Raw genomic sequence first — 6,055 nt, 5'->3', positions numbered from 1 at the left:
AGCATATTTTTAGGTTACCTGACAAGACATTTGTCAAAAAGGGAAGTTCTTTGAGGCTCTTACGAGATTAAGCCCATAGATTCCTGTAGGAACTATAAAGACTGTCAACAGTTCAAGTAGTAAAATACTCTGAATCTCCTAAAAAAATCATTTTGAGGCACCTTCAAAGGCCCCAGCATATTCAAGGAGAGGTTTTGAACATTCAGACACTGGCCAAGCCACTGTGTGTGGCGTTTAGAAAAGCATTCAAGTAAGAGGACGCAAAAGACTACATGAAAAACCTTAACTAATGTGACATAAAATATTTTATCATTTACTTATTCTATGTGTTGAATTCACACGAGATCAGTAAAAGAAGCTGTTTTAACCACTTGATGATGATTTAAAGCAGTATATGCAGTAGATAATGTGTAATTTGTAATGTTTATATTCTGCATTCATGACGCTAATGCACTAACATGCTATAATATGCACCGGTTACCCCTGTTATTTTATTTTTTGACACTGATACTGCAAAGAGGGGTGTATAAATTGGCATTAATTGTCAGATTACAGACAAAAGAATGATGATAAGAGAGGCATATCTCACTTTGGGCAGGTGTGTGAATGGCTTTCTGCTGTAGACGGCACATGGGCAATTAAGAGTATTTGAGGAATTGATTTCATTCCTTTTGTTGACTAATCTAAGCTCGCTAATAACTCTGCACACTGGTGTGTTCATATTGACTGAGCTCCAGATTTACACTTATCGATGACGTGGACCCATGGCTGTAAAAAGATGTTTAGCAGCCTGGACAAAGTTTCCCTGGAAGTTAGTGCTGGTGAGCTGTTATGAACCACTGAAACAAAAAACACCATCGTTTTGGCCAGATTTAGTTCAAAATGACGTCACACCCATTCGTTCTTTAATTTAGCATGAAATATGCTGAGGTATCAAGGTTTCTCCAGAAGATTCTGCCACTGTGGCAATCTGTGGAACCCCAAATGGTGCCTCAAGTTTCTTATCATTTTAACAGTATATTGAGAGTATATTGGAATACTTCACTCTGGTCAGATGCCTTAAGTGACATTAATTATTGAGAGCTTGCTGAGTGATGGAGGCTGTGGCTTTTTAGCATCGAGTGCTGCCTGACATTTAGGCCTGGTTCGTTTGACAAATGAACAGTAATAAGATTACATGGCTGCTTTTTGTTTTTGCTCCCTGATTAATGATCAATGGGTGACAAATGTCACATGCACCTGATTAATTGTTGAAAGGTAGAAAGACACATTTATCATAACATCACTGGAATGTATGGCACTCACCTAATTCCTTTGCTAAAATTGCTAGATTTTCCCTGTAATTTTTGTACATGAGGGCAGACAAATGTGATTTGACTGGTGAGCCACATATATGCAGTGGATATACAGTATCTTAAGCAACACTGTGTTTGATGTATGTCATACAAGCACAAACACAAAAGCTGGGGTTTAATTTTGTGGAATGGAGAATGACTGAGTGCACTCAGAGAGATTGCACATGTGACAGGCCGTAGAGTCTGGAGCAGATGTCTTCTGACAGACAACTGTATGCCCATCAGTGACGATCAATATAGGTCATGTATTTGAGGGGCTGAATTAAAAGATTGGAGATCAAGACATTGTTTTATTCCCCTTTATTGTAGAGGACACATACACAAACACGTTCGCTATCTAAATGGGGCCACACCATTATAGACTTCAGATGTTTTTTATATGAAACTAATTATAATTATTAAAAAAGCCTAACCCACACCTAACCCGCCTGGCCTTAAAATATATAATACAAAATAAAATACAACTTTTAACATTTTCAAGAATAATAAATTAAATGAATTTACATGTACTTTTATAAGTAATACTAAAAAGGAAATATTGAGAGTGGAGACAGGAAGCAGGATGGGAAAAAGTGGGACAAAAAGCTTACCATGTGCTTCTAGCAACCTCAGCATTGTTAGCGCCATGCTCTACCAGATGAACTGACACACCTAGTTAGTACAAATGTGTTTGTGTTAAATAAAAGTACAATTATTCTGCATTATTCAATCTGTAACTCTGTTTTTCCTTGTATGCATCACATCTCACCATGTCAAAACCCAACAGTTATTAAACCCTTAAGCATTGTGCTCATAACACAATTGACAAATCATAATATAAGATGGATTGCATTGCAGGAGTTCTTAGTACCCAACAGTTTTGTTGTCTGCACTTTTGAAGTTGTAGATTGCAGTGAGACATGGTTGGACACTGGTGGCCTGCATCAGACCTACCCAGCTCCAAACACCTCTCAACCCACAAGCAGCTTAGTCAAGCAAACATGATTTTCAGCCTTTAGGTGTAGTTTAATGAACTGTCTTTCTCAGACTGTCTCTAAAGTGGTCTACTGTCAAGTTATTGGTGATTTTATTAGTCATTAAAAGCAGAAAGCTAATGTTACAGTTTATAGAGTGGACAAACACATGATGTCATGTGAAATATGGTTCCCTAACAGAGAATAATCAATAAACACAAATGGGTGCACTAAAGCATCATGAACATGGATGAGTTCAAAGTGTCTTTCATATGGAAATCCTGATAACGTCAAGTTCCTTTGACGTACTGAAATTCTCAGCGTACTTGTTTCTTTAAGTAAACAATAGGTAAGAATATTAAGCCAGTCTAGTTCATTGAGTGGTTTCAGTTCAGTCAATTAAATTCAGTTCAGTTCTATTGTTTAGTTATTTAATTTAATGCCCTTGTTAAACTCTTTAGAGCTTTGCACACTGTCACAGCAAGGCCATTGGCAAAATTAAATGAGTAAAAATGGATGCACAGGAACATCAGTCAGGGTTTTGACTATGATCTGTGATGTCTAGACTTGATGGAGGGTAAAATAAATTAGGGAGGGACTTGAAATGCAAGAATAAGTGTGGGAGCACTTTGGAAGATTAAATGAGGTTGGAAGATCAGGACAGGTTATATTGTTACACCTGGCGTGAGTCTGTGTCACAAGAACATCTGCCTGTGTTTATCCTAATTGTCCCTAGTGGAGATATAGGCTGCGTTTGAAAGATGAATGGAGGTAGCATACGGAGGTAGGAAGACAATAATGCACATCTGAATCAGGGGCCATACTGGGATGTGGGGCGGCACATTTTGATCTTAATGATGGGCAACTGGCAATGATTCAAACTCAATGTATCAGCAACATCCTGCCTAAATCTAGCATATTTTTTAAGACACTGCCCATGATTTCCCACAATCATGTGCTTTGGCGAATAATGAAAAAAGGACAATGCCTTCTGAAGAAGCGATTGAGAGTAAATTCTTTCATAATTTTTTTTCTCGTTTTATTTTCAACTTATGAACCAATTTCTTCTACAAAATAAACATTTGCTTGGTTATCAAAAAAGCTCACTTGAATTTGTTGTACATAATTAGAGATGACGTTATGGTACCTGGAAAGCCTGTCTGAAACCAGTTTCCTTGGGGGCTGTTCACACAAAATGTGTTTTAGCATCGATCTGTCCTTTTTTTTTTAATTGTTCTCTTATGTAAACATGCTCGAAAATCTAGATGGATGTATTTGACCATTGTGCTGTGCTTTTTCTACTTTTTTTCTGCGTTTTGCCACATTTTTTACGGAATATTATGGGTTCAACGCAAGTACAGCATTCAATACAGCATTTGTGGCATAATATTGATAACCACAAAAAATTATTTTGACTTGCCTCTTTCTCTTTTCAAAAAAGCAAAAAAATGTGGTTACAGTGAAGCACCTACAATGGAAGTGAATGGGGCCATTTTTCTGAGGGTTTAAAGGCAGAAATGTGAAACTTGTAATTTTATAAAAATGACTTAAATTAATTCTTCTGTTAAAACTTGTGTATTATTTGAACTAAGTTGTTTAAATCGTCGTTTTAGAGTTACACCATTATGTCATCATGGCAACGAAGTGGTAAAATTGGATCTAACTTTACACAGAAACGGATTGTAAGGAATTTTATCACACTGAAACAAGGGCGTATCCAGGAAGTGACTTTTGGGTGGGCCTCAGTAAAAATGGAATGGCCAAATTTTCACTCACATTTTTTGTATACCAAAGAACAGAAAGGTAGCACATTCAAAAAGTTATTTCACTCTTTCAGAAATCAGTATTTATGTATTTTTATACTATTTTATAATTAAATATTTGAAGTCAAAGAATAATCTGTAACATTCTGTGTGGGCCTGGGTCTTACACAAGCATTCACAATCTTTTGATATCTTTATCAAGGTTCAAGGACTGATAAAGGTTACATGAGCATCTTTTCTACTGTACTTACTGAATCTAGCAAAATGGGCTCCATTGACCCTAGATGGAAGCTCCTACATGAATGACATATTGTGCCTTCACAGTTGTCAGCTTAGCATTGCATAAACTTTAACAAAACACAGTTTTTTTTAACCAAGCAACTAAAAAATGTGTTTACAAAAGTAATTTACCGGATCCTACGTAGAATCCCAAGTGGATCAGGGTACTGTAGCTTTAAGCTCCGGCCATGGATATTTTAGCTAATGGTGTCCATGGGAGATATATGTGACAGGTGTTTAAAAGGCCTGGCTTTTTCTTTCAGACAGTGGAAGGTAGAGGACATTAATATTTACCAGTCTCAGGGGGGTCAAGACAAAATGTATTAATCTCTCCTAAATAAAATATGTCTGTGGTGCACTCATTCCCATGTCCACAACAGATTTATCGTCATCGGCCTGTTATTAAATTGACTACTTGGTTTTGTCCCACTGCCATCTGAGTAAAAGTGTGAAGTCTTATCAGCTACATTAAGCTGTGTAAGTCATTGTGGACTTCAGGATGAGGGGGAGATCAATGCGAAGAGCTGTCTCTCAGTGAATTGTTGTGCAGATTTTTACGGGGCAGTCACTTTACTGGTGAAATGGAATGATTATTGGAAATCTAATTGGAGATCTATATCTTTTAATTGATTTTGTATCTAATTTGAATATAAATATGCTCCACTTTCAATTGACACGTAAACATTACTAAATTAGCAACATATTTAAGAGCTGGAGAATGTCAATAAAATAGTACTTTTTCAAGATAAAAGCTTTCGCTTAGTATGAAATCAACCGTAACACTTTACAATATCAGGGGTAAAGTCCTCCCTGCCAGACTCTTCAGATGGGGGTCAGAACAGTGGATCTGAGCCATGCATTCTTCGATTTGTATCTATAAATAGACATTTTCTGAACATACCCAAAATATCTTGTTGTTGGGAATGATGGATTTGACCAATAAACATGTGATTTGTAAATTATAATGTACAGTAAATTCAGCCGGTCATTATCACAAAATAAGTCTCTGTTTTTTTGTGTGTGTGTGATATATACTATTACTGTTACTGTTATCATTAATGTTAGTTATTAATGCATTAGGTATCATAAACAAACATTGAGCACTATATTTTTTACAGCATTTATACATTTGTTAATGTTAGTAAAAAAAAATGCAATTGTTCATTGTTAGTTCATGTTAGTTAAATACATATTAGTAAATGTTTAAATTAATATTAACATTTAATAAAAAATATTAAGAAATTATGTATTGTTTATTGTTAGTTCATGATAACTAATGTAACACATTGAAATTTATTGTAAAGTGTTACTTAAACCCTTAAACTTCATCCCGTGTAAACTTCCTTTCTAAGATCTTGTGGCATATACAGTGAAGCCCAAAATACTGACAACATAAGTGAACATGTTGCTGTTGATTTTGACTCATTTCATTCAAATTTCGTCATTGCAAATTCTATTAACAGTGTACCAATTAGGTGACAAGTTCAAATGAAACATTAACATGAATTTCAAAATTTCTCAGAATTAGTTATGCCCTCCTTTTTCTGGTACAAGTTTGTTTTAATTGTAAAAAAATAAAAATAAAAAAATAAAAATCATAAAACTTTTGAATTTGTTTCCAGGTTTAAATTAGAATTTTGATTCCAAGATTTTCAATGTGGTCACATATACTCTGTGGTCACTGTAGATGTGAAAATGAAGAGTT

This window comes from Xyrauchen texanus, chromosome 39 (assembly GCF_025860055.1).
Source record: "Xyrauchen texanus isolate HMW12.3.18 chromosome 39, RBS_HiC_50CHRs, whole genome shotgun sequence".
Lineage (NCBI taxonomy): Eukaryota > Metazoa > Chordata > Actinopteri > Cypriniformes > Catostomidae > Xyrauchen > Xyrauchen texanus.
The sequence above is the reverse complement of the archived record's forward strand: the minus strand, read 5'-3'. Positions refer to the sequence as shown.